At 38.9% G+C, this 11,450-nt stretch overlaps 1 pseudogene; it reads left to right on the forward strand.

Annotated features, from left to right (window-relative positions):
- The window catches only part of LOC135278749 (cytochrome P450 2J6-like), a 12,170-nt pseudogene extending 1,767 nt beyond the window's left edge, over nt 1–10,403 (forward strand).
- Nucleotides 10,404–11,450: the final 1,047 nt, after the last annotated feature.

Here is an 11,450-nt window from a genome sequence, read left to right on the forward strand (position 1 = left end):
GCAGAGCAGCCAGCCAGGACTGTGCAGGGGCCAGATGGGGCTGCAAGTGAGCAGGGCAGGGAAGCCTTGGGGCTGTGAGTTCCCTTCCAGGAACACTTTGGAAAATACTAAACTCAGAGCTGGGAGCAGTTTGAGATACAGAAAATGTAACACCAGTGAAGGAACTAAAAGTCACAAAAGTGGTCTCAAAATGGGTAGTTCAGTTTTTCAGGTTGATCCTAGCTCTCAATTCAATCAGTGGCCAGCAAGATGGATAAAAGTTATTTCTCTATTTCTGGAGTAAACCAACGTCCTTCACACCTCACAACTTTTATTTTCAGCTGTGCCAGTCCTGTAAGTTTGGTATATGAGCAGCAAGGCCATCTAGGTCACTTCCCAGGGTGCCACATGCTGCTGCCTAAGTCAGAGCCAAGGCTAAGCTAGTACTGTTCCTGTGCAAGTGCCAAGTCTCTGTTGATCATGTTCAAATGCCACCCTTTGCAGAGCTGGAGCTGCTCAGTTGCCTGAGGCACTTCTGAAAGAAGTTCTCAGAGGCAGCTGTATGTCATCTTTGTTCCTGCTGCAGGCAATTCAGGGAGATTACCCACAGGCAGGTGGAGGGGTGAAGAAATTTTGCTTTGTGCTTGGTCAAGGAGACTGCAGCCCCACTTCCCTGTGCAGCTGGGCAGGGAGTGGGAGGACATTTGGGTGTTATGTCATTATTGCCAACAAACTCCCCTTACTCAATGACCAGTTGGAGTCTTTTATGGTCTGTTGTGCCCTAGGCACAAAATTAAAAGGTAGAGCCATCCCCCAAACACCTTTCAATATAAACTGTGAGGAAAAATATTAAAGGATTAGCAGAGAATGTCAGAATCAACAGTATGGGGTGACCTAAGTAGCAGAGCACATGGTTGGTGCATGTGATGGCTATTGATGAGCCTGAACTTTTCACTAATCCCACTGCCCTTGGGTATGCAGCCAATCCTCAGGAAATCTTTTTTATTTCTCATTCTTGCAAGAGTTTTTTATGAAACCAGGACCGTGGGCAGAGATTTTTGTCACAGCAGGAGTCATGGCACAAAGAGGTGTATAATTAACCTACATTTTGTGACCCTTGAAGGAGCAGTAACTGACAAATGTGTAGCTGTAACATAATGATGTTATATATGCTTAAAAATAAGAACACTTAATTCTCTGGGATGGGAAAGTAAAAGTGATAAAGAGGGAAAGAGATGAGTCACAGGAGCGTCAAGTGTTTTTTCTTTTTTCAGGGAGGTACCCCAAAAGCAAGATAAACTGATCTCTCCTCTGTCTACACAGCAGTTATAGAGAGACAACATAGCTGTGTAAATCAGAAGTAAAATGTTAACAGTGAGTGGGGTGCTGGTATTTTTTGTGGTGTCTCTGCCGTTGATACAGTTTCTGAAATTGCAATGGATGAGAAGACAATTTCCTCCTGGGCCAACTCCATATCCCTTCCTTGGAAATCTGCTGCAGATGAACTTCAAAATTCATCATGAGCATCTTAAAAAAGTATGTATTTTCTGGCAATGTATTAATGGACTCATAAGCTGATTGAAAAGTAAATGTACTTAACATGGCTATATTTTGAATGCTAGGGAGGAATTTGTTCTAAATTGCATAAATGTGGAAATAGGTGGAGAGAATTAAAATATCTGTTTCTTTGTGTGAAAATTTGGACTTGCTATGAAATATATATTTAATACCTTATGAACAAAAAACATAATGATGATAATATTGTCTTACACATAGGAAGAAGCTGTATTTTAAAGTAGACTCACTAATTCTGTGCAGTCTTTTGGATGTCTGTGTTTTGACTGTTGTTGCACTGGCATTTTCTAAGTATCCCATGAAATAACTACTGAGGACATGTGTGTTTCCAATATAGGAAGGATGATTTTTTAATATGTATTAAATTGATTTTTTGCAAGATCTTAGAATCAATTTTTTCTGACATACCATTTGGTCAGATTTTCACAAGAGACTTCAGTCTGTTCAGCAAGACTGAGCTTTTAAATGGCTAAAATAATTCATAGTATGCTCAAACCCTTTTCTACGTCCAATTGTAATATGCAGCACTTCTAAAGTTTGTATCCTATTGTTTTATAGTTCTTATACATCTAGTTAACATTTAAATATGTAAGTGATAGCACCTCACTCTTCCTCTTCATTCTCGCCCTTCCCTTTCCCGTTTTTTTCCATGTCCTGCCAGTTCTGTCCTCTTGAGCTTCATATTTCAAGGCAAAGTGTTATTATTCCATAACATAAAATAGTAGCTAGTGTTTGTCTGCTGTGTTTTCTTCCAATTCTGGTATCGCAGACATGAAGAGTAGTACTGGCCACCCCAAGTTGTCAAAAGCCATGAACGGGTCCTTACAAAAATGAAATTAAACACAAATGTGTAAGTACAAGCACATACATTTTTGCTCACTGTGCATAAGCATTCCCTCTTGTTTGCTCCCAGGCAGAAAAATTTTGTTATCCTCTGGTCCTGCATTTCTTGGGATGTCTTGGAAACACACCACTCTTTCCAGCCTATTTTGCTACTTTTCCTGATTCAGCAGCCAGGGGAAGGACTGTCCTGCCCACTGCCAGGGATGGCAGCTGAAGACAAGGCTGTTAGAGCTGAGCTGGAAAGGACAGGGTGATTCCTGCATTACTCAGCTCCTCGACTGCTTTTGCTACACTTGACACACAAAGGGGCATCTGTAGATGGTTCACATCAAATTAATGAGCTACTGCTGTCTTGTAGTAAGTGGTGAGGATGGAAGACTTCATCTACAATGAGTTTGAATTGTAAGACATAATAAATGACATCACAGACTTTGGCAATATTGGCTGACATTTTAGAAACATCATGATCTTTAATAAATGAGACTTTAGATAGAAACCTGATTTCAAACTATATTGTATGTAAGAACATACCTGATGCTCTGTTCTCAAAGTCAGTCACTCTTAGGGCATCTGCCCAGGGAGAACGTCTGGTTCATCTTGTTTGGTTTAAAAGTACCAGTTCTCACTCCTGTTACTCCGATTCTACCTTGTTCTACAGATGGCCAAAATTCATGGCAATATCTTCACCTTATGGCTTTCAAACACTCCTGCAGTTGTCCTGCAAGGGTTTCAGGCAGTGAAGGAAGGTCTGACTGCCCGTGCTGAAGATGTTGCTGGAAGACCTGAAAGCAGAATCTTACACATTATGACACGTGGAAATGGTAATTTTTTTTCTCAGAAATTATTTTAATGTCTTCTATCCCTAGTTTTGAATACTGATTTAGAGCCTCCAAGTCCTTAATTTACATCAGAAAAAAAGTTTATATTTTCACAAGTTTTTAAAAACAGTTCTATTCTGTATTCTGTTAGAACAATAATGACAGTATAGAGTTGATGTAAGAGTTAGTGTTGCCAGACTGCTGTAAAAAATGTGAAAAAATTAGAAAAAAAGAAAAGCTTCTGGATATATCAACCTTACCAATCCATTAATTTATAAGATATTGACAGCATTAGTTCATTATGATTCCAGGTGTTTTGTTCTCTAATGGTCATCTCTGGAAGCAGCAGAGGCGTTTTGGGATGGCAACAATGAGGAAGATGGGAGTAGGGAAAAAAGACCACGATTATCTACTGCAAGAGGAGGCTGCTCACTTGGTGGAATACTTACAGAAAACAAATGGTGAGGGTGGGCAGGGCAGCCTGTGCAGTGGGAGAATGGGGCACTGGTAACTTTTGAAACTATTTGATTACTTAATATGGATTCAAAGTGTGTGTGCAGAGCCGAGTCTAAAAAATCTGTATATGCTACCTGCATAAGATACTTACTTGTGGAAGTGTGAAACCCCACAGCAAGTTCACAGAATTAGAGATTCCTGTCTTGTTATATACATGTTTAGTTATATATTTATAATATACCACTATATATATAATATGCCTATACATATCTATATATAGCTATATCTATCTATATATACGTATATACTGATCCCTATCAGTGTTATTGCTTCTGAGTCAGTTCTATATTACTTATGGTTAACAGCATCAGGGTAACAGCAAACAGTAAAAAAATCAGTGTCACAATGCCTCCTATTCCTGTGTAGAAAAGAAAATGCATAAAATATGCAAAGATTTGACCAAGGATGCACAGGGTAGGTTGAAATATTGTAATGTAAAATGATATGAGCAAACAGTAGAAGGTGGTTCTCTTCTCAACTCATCTGTGTATTTAATGTCTCAGCTGGTTTTGTACCCTGGTTATTGCCAAATGTGAGATCTGCTGATGTCAAGGTTTGATGAAATCTGGGTATTTTTATAATTAATACTACTTATTCCATTCCATTCCCATTTATAATTAATACTACTTATTCCATTCCAAAACCAGCAGTTTTTCATTTTTTAAACCAACAGTGTTTTTTAGATGCCTGAAGTTACTTCTTTACTCAAGCCTTTTACCAATAAATTACAATTTGCCATCCAGTGTTCTAATTAATGTCAGAAATGTTGATGAAATTTTATCAACTCTCCTGTCAGTGGGAAAAGCTGGAACAGTAAGTGTTAATGGTGAATGCAGTCCCTTGTGTTTACAGGAAAACCTCTGGACCCCACTATGCCTGTTGTTCATACGGTCTCAAATGTCATTTGTTCTATCATTTTTGGACATCGTTTCTCCAGAGAGGACGAGAATTTTCACCGCCTGATTGAGTCCTTTGACACCCTGGCAGCATTTTTGAACAGCATCTCCTTTTTTGTGAGGAAAATACATTTTGTTTATTTGCTTGGTCTCTATAGATAGACAGTAAAAAAAGGCAAGTTGCTTGTTACTTTTGCAACAACAAAAAAAAACAAACCAGAGCACCTGGAATTTGTGGAGAGCACATCAGAACAGTGCTTCAAGATGCCTAGTTAAAAACTTGTTTCAATTGTTTATGCTTCATCCTGGCACAGACATTTCTGTGTATGGGGAGAGGGATGCAAGTGCAAAGATTTGTTACGTGGCTGAGAGATGTACAAAGGACTTTCTTTTTAAAAGTGCTACCTGTACAACTCCAGCGTTTGAAACTATACCTGAAATCAGTAGTAAAATATGGGTTAAATGATCTGAAAAGCTCTGAAATAGGCTTATCTTCATTTCTGTCTGGCAAACTGGCTTTCTTCACTCTATTATATGACACGGCTGTCAAAAAATGTCAAGAGTAAATGGTTTTTTACTGCTTCCTTCTCTACTGCCAGCCAACCTCATAGAAACTGGAGTAGAGCAACTGTTTTGTGCAAAGGTAACATGGCATGAAATTGCTTAATGGCAGCTTTTCCCTACAGTTTTTGGAAGCAACACCTGTACCACATCTGCACATCCTTACAAGAGTACAGTGACACTGCAAGTCACCCTCCTTTAGCTGCTGGATGGTATCTGTCTCCATGCAAGGCACAAACTCCCAACTTCTCATCTGGTCCACTGGAGAGAGAAATCCTCTCTTGCTTCAGATGCTTGTGCATCTGTGACTGCAGCTGCCAAAGCAGCAGAACAGGTGGCCTCAGATAGGGGCAGTTTTGTTATGAATGATTTATGAAGGGGAACCACAGTACTGTAGTTAGTCAAAAAGTCAATGTACCTGTGCATGAGACAGCTGCTTCTGCAGAACTTGTTGGAACTCATCTAGTTCTGTGTCTTGTGTGATTTCCACCATCTCTGTCTAACTGGAAACTGCTGTAAGCAAGGTCCTAGAGGATTTAAGGACTATTTTGATACTTTGGGTAGATAAGCCAAAATAAAATTTCTTATTAGTAACTATCCCAGAAGATGCCAGTGAAATGATTCCTAAGCTACCCTTCTAATCAGGGTAGACACATGTTCAGCTATTTCCAAACTGCTCTCAGTAGGTATTTCTATAAATTGTTTTTCAAACACCTTAATAGTGTGTCCAGAGCCAACAAAAACATTCTAGTCCAACATTTCATTGTGTCCTGCTCCCCACAGTGTTTTCACAGGAATGTGCAATCCCTTAATGACTGGCTGTGCTCACCTGTTTTCCTGGTGAGTGGACAGGTAGTGCTAAGGAAAATTATGCAGTAGGGCAAAGAAGAAATAGAGCTGGAAAGCTGAATAAGCTTGTGGGGAGATAAATCTCTGTAATGCAGCTGTCACTTAAATAAGTGAACCCAGAAGTTAGGGCCTAATGGATAATTTGAACTGCAGTAGTTCTGTAAATGGAAGGACATGATGCAGTCTGTAAAAGGGGGAAAAAGAAAGCGAAATGAAGTAGAAGAATGGAAGAGATGTAAGAATTGTTTCACTTATTTTCTGCTGATGTGTGGCTTTATAAGAGTATAAGGACAAGAAGGTGAATGTGTTTAGAACAATGAATAAATGGGAGGAAATACCCACAGCTCAGTATTTCTGGGTCATTCAGGTGTTTTGCCCATCACACAGATGTGATCAATTTGCTTCTTATCTGTGAGAACACAAATATGAGTAAAATCCCCATCCATTCACAGTCCTACTGTAAGAAAATAAACCTGGGTTTGGATAGTTCTATTTTCACTTAACAGATATGTCAAGGGAGTCAGGCTGGATCTGTTTTTTTTGTGATGAAACATAAATTATATATATGTTGGATAAAGTGAGACTAGGGAGGGGTTTCATTGGAGATCCTTGGTTCAGGTGACTAAAGCTCAGCCTAACAAAGAATTGGGGTTGAGAGGAATTTCATTTATTCTTTCTACATACTATAAAATTGAGATACTTTTTAATTTTGCTCCAGAGGAAAATAGAATTAAGAAAGGCTTTAATCTTTAATGAATCATGGGATAGGCACTATCTCTTCAATCTAATACGGATTCAATCATCAGTCTTTCACTTGCTTTTTCCACTACCCAGAAGCCTGTATTAGGATTCAAATTTAGTTTTTTAAATGCCACATGTTTATATGTAATATCACATATCTAAAATATCTCCTTTACAGATATATGAATTGTCTCCCTGGCTTGCTGGTCACTTTCTGCCATCAGTTAAAAAGATTAAGTCCTGCATAGATTTTGTGAATGCTCTGTTAGCAAAGGAACTTGAAAGTCACAAAGCAAAAAGAAAGCTTGATGAAAATCGACATTTTATTGATTACTATTTGGATGAGATAAAGTGAGTACTTCTGAACTTCTCTCACACTTTGCTAACAACAAGGGATTTTAGGTGATTATAATGATGTCTAATATAAATTTAGAAATGTATGATTTCTCCAGGTGGATTACGTCTTCTTTTGTGTGCCATAACTTTCTTTTCAATTCATATCTGCAGACTAAAGGAGATGCTGATGCAACTTATGATGAAGAAAACTTGATCCAGACTGTTGCTGACCTCTTTATAGCAGGCACAGAAACTACAGCCACCACTTTACTGTGGGCATTGCTCTATATGGTGATTTATCCTGACATTCAAGGTAAGCACATCCAAAGAGGTCTGCAACTGTAGCAATGATACAAGTTCAAATAGTGGTTATGCCTGTTCAAAGAAAAGTAGAGGAATTAATTATTGCAGCATGAATCAGGTGAACTGCATTAATTTTTTTCTTGCTGTATCCTTTCTCACATACAGGCAAATAATTCCAGGGTTTTTTTTGGTTTTTTAGTTTGTTGGTGGTGTGGTTTTTGTTTTGGTTTGGTTTGGTTTGGTTTTTTTTTTTTTTAACAGATGCAGGGTGTGATTAAATTAATCAGCTACAGGAATTTAGTCTCAGATGAGATAAATTGCACCATTACCCCTCCACAGACAGTAATGCTTAGATTTCCACAAAGGAGTCTTTGGGTGATCCTTGTAAATCTCTGACTCCTACTCTTTGATTTGCTCTTGGCCTCTTGCAGCAGAAATAACTTAAATAGAGTGTGGGGTTGCTAATACTGGGTGAGTAGCTTGAAAATGTGTGCTTCTAATAATGATATTTACAGAAGAAAGATACAGTTTGACAGAGTAAAATGACTGAAAAAATAGAGCCAGAATGTATGGAATAGAAAGGATTAGAAGGTACAAAACTCACTTTAAAGGACTCATATCTGAGAGTTTAAGCTTAGTACCAGGCATAGCAGGAGTCTGGCAAATAGAAAATGTGGAAGTGTTAAGGAGAAAGGATGTCCCATTTTTGTTACCTTCAAAAGACTTGAAATTGGGTTGCACAAACTGAATTTTCACATGATTTTTCATCTTCTCAGGATATTTTAACACATTCTTAAGTTTTGTGAGGGTAACTCTAATTGCAATGATAGAGTTAGTAGTGTTAATAAAAAATAATCAGAAATTACCATTTCAGCTTGGATTGTAAGTAAAAAAAAAAAATGAAGTCCTTGGGAAAAATTAATTTGTGTAAGTGCTTCCCAAGGCAAGTAATTACAGAACAGCAGTTAGGAACCTGTAGATGACAAGCAAAATCTATGTGTTTCTTAATGAAGACTCCTCGATCAATTACTAAACTGTTCCCCTAACACACGATTAATATTTTTTTCCAGTTGACTCCCTGCCTGTACAAATAAATATTAATAAAAGTCTTTTTATAAATTACCTTAGAGCAGTAAATGTAACAGGAACCCACATATTATTATAGAATGACCTCATCTGCTATCTTATTTTAAAAGTATATATGCAACCTATAAACAACATCAATTTTTTTCAGGCCATCTGTATGGGAATTTGAAGGCATTATTTTTATAAAGTATCTTTTTCATCTGGTTGGATGCCATTCTGACTGCAAAAAGCAGCAGGGAAAATTATGACCATAGAGTTTGTAGATTGTTTGCTGTATATTTAAAGCTGAATATTCCTCCTTAGAGAAAGTCCAGAAGGAGCTGGATGCTGTTATGGGTTGTTCTCATGTATTTTGCTATGAGGACAGGAAAAAGCTGCCCTACACAAATGCTGTAATTCATGAGATCCAGAGATACAGTAACATAATCTTAATTGCACTGCCCAGACTGAGTGTGAAGGACACGGAGCTGCTGGGATATCACATTCCAAAGGCACAAATGTGCTGCATATTTGAATCAATTGGATCTTTGGTCTATTAGATGATTTTAGAAAGGGTTTTGAGTTTTTTTCTGACTGGGGACATCATGAACTCTTGTTCTAGTGCCTCTAAGGTCTGACTGTCTCCGTGGATTGCCTTTCACAAGGCTTTGTCCTAGATATCAGTAGACTCTACTGTCACGGTTTGTTGAAGCCGCTGCTACTTTTTTTCAGAACACAGTGGTTTTAGCAAATATTGACTCTGTTCTGGCTGATCCTGGAAAATGGGAGACACCTGATCAGTTCAACCCAGGCCACTTTCTGGATAAAGATGGAAACTTTGTAAACAGAGAAGCATTCTTACCATTTGCTATAGGTAAGTGCACTGAACAGGGATTTATTTACTCCTTGTGGTAACAACTTCAGATCCATTCATTCCCCAAAATAACTGGAAGGCACCTACAAATGGGCATACACAAACTGCTTTAAAGATCTCAAAGAAGAGAGAAGTCCAGTTGTATGTTGAAATGATTGGAAGAGAAGGAATGACACATAGATAAGTCTCTCTTGGAAGACAGATCCAGTTTCTCTCTGAGAAGAGGTCCAGCTATCAAAGCAGTAGCAGAAAAATGCATGGTGCTGAGAAGACTGTAAATGTGAACTGTGCCACCCCGGTGACAATTTCCAGAATGTCTTACTGCCTGCTGTAAATGTAGATTGAGACTTTTTGCAGAAATACAAGCGACGTTTCAGTTATGAATCATTAAATGACAAAGTTAAGAGAAAAGGATAAAATCTGCAGGAAAAAAAGCAAAGAAAATCCCAGGCAGTTAGAAAGGGAGGTGTGATAGAAATCCTGTGGCTGAAGTGCCTTTTCTGTTTCTTCACAGGGCACCGTGTGTGCATGGGGGAGCTGCTGGCAAGGATGGAGCTCTTTATTGTCTTTTCCACCTTGCTACAAGCATTCACATTCACCCTGCCAGAAGGAGTGAAGGAAGTCAACACCAAGTTTGTTTTTGGGAGCACAATGAAGCCACCTCCCTACCAGCTCTGTGCCATTCCTCGATAGCAAATGGCAGATTCAGGGAGGAGTCACTCTGTAAAGCTGCTTCTGTATGTGAATTCCTTCTTGCATGTCCTAAGATTTTTGCTTTCCTCTTCATTTGGTTAATCACTACCCTGAAAGATTCTTCACAGACAGTTGCATCTTGAGCATTATAATTATAAAGGGTTCATATTTTGTTCTTATTTTTTTTGGAAAATATTGGTAAATTTCTTGTGATGTGTAACAAATAAAGGCATTAAGGGAAGAATTACAATTGGGACTTACATATTACCAACTGGAAAGAGGTTTTACAGAGAATGATCTTGAAGTGTGGTCTATGAATTGGAAGTCTCATGAATAAAGATTTTTTTCTTATGAGCCACAGTTGCATTTGTGGAGACAGGCTTAGAGGTCTTCCAGTCTGTCTTGGGATATTAGTGGGTGCAGGAGGTAAAAGAAGCTCATGGAGGAAGCTTTCTAGAGGCAGGCAGTATGATCTGTGATAACATATTCCCTTAGACTGGTATGGTTTGCTGTTGAACAAGCCTGTGGTATACAACTCTGTCATTTAGGAAGACAGTTCAGGGTTTCACCCACTAATCCAGGTAGCATTTCAACCCTTCTGATGAAATAGAAGAGTGGCTTCATCAGGCAGTTTTGGAGAGCTTTTCATATTGTAAGCAAAGAGCAGGGACAGGAAGACAAATGACAACAGTGAGCAGTTAGAGAGTGTTGATAATTTATCCTTTTTTATGAGCCCACTGGTTGCCAACGACATGGGAACTTCATGCCAGGTAGTCTACTTGTGATGATTGGTCCAGATCCTCCAAAATTTATTCACCTTAATTTATTCTTTCATTTTTTAAAACGGATTCTTTATCACAGCTAGATGATTTTACTTAGCACACCATGACCAAGAGCAGATTTGGCACTGCTGACGAATTCTGGAAGCCTTTATGAGCCAGGTGCCTAAGGACTTGGCAGAAGTGGAGGGTTTTTGCTGGTTTGCTTACTGGCAGTTAACAAGGAATTTTTTTTTTATGGCGTTGGGATACATTCTTCTTGTATGAGGTACAAATTGGATGCTGCATGCCAACATAGGAAGGATTATTTTTATACTCTGATTAGCTGACAGTGCCATCTCCAGGACTGACATCATCATCACAGCTGCATTTGTTTCAGGTGCCTCTGCCTACCTGGTGTTTTAAAGCACCCCAGTCTAACAGGCAGGGATGTGCATACAGGATGAAACCTGGGTTTGCAGTTTCTTCCCCCGCGGGATTACCTTTATGGGATTGTTCTACCCATGTAGGTGGTTGGTATGAAGTCCCCTCATGCTGGACCTACAAACACATTCCCCTGGCAGCAGCTCCACACTGGTAAGAGAACAATTCATTTGTATCCATCTGGATCCGGGAGGGGAGG

This window comes from Passer domesticus, chromosome 11, assembly GCF_036417665.1.
Source record: "Passer domesticus isolate bPasDom1 chromosome 11, bPasDom1.hap1, whole genome shotgun sequence".
In the NCBI taxonomy this organism is placed as follows: Eukaryota; Metazoa; Chordata; class Aves; order Passeriformes; family Passeridae; genus Passer; species Passer domesticus.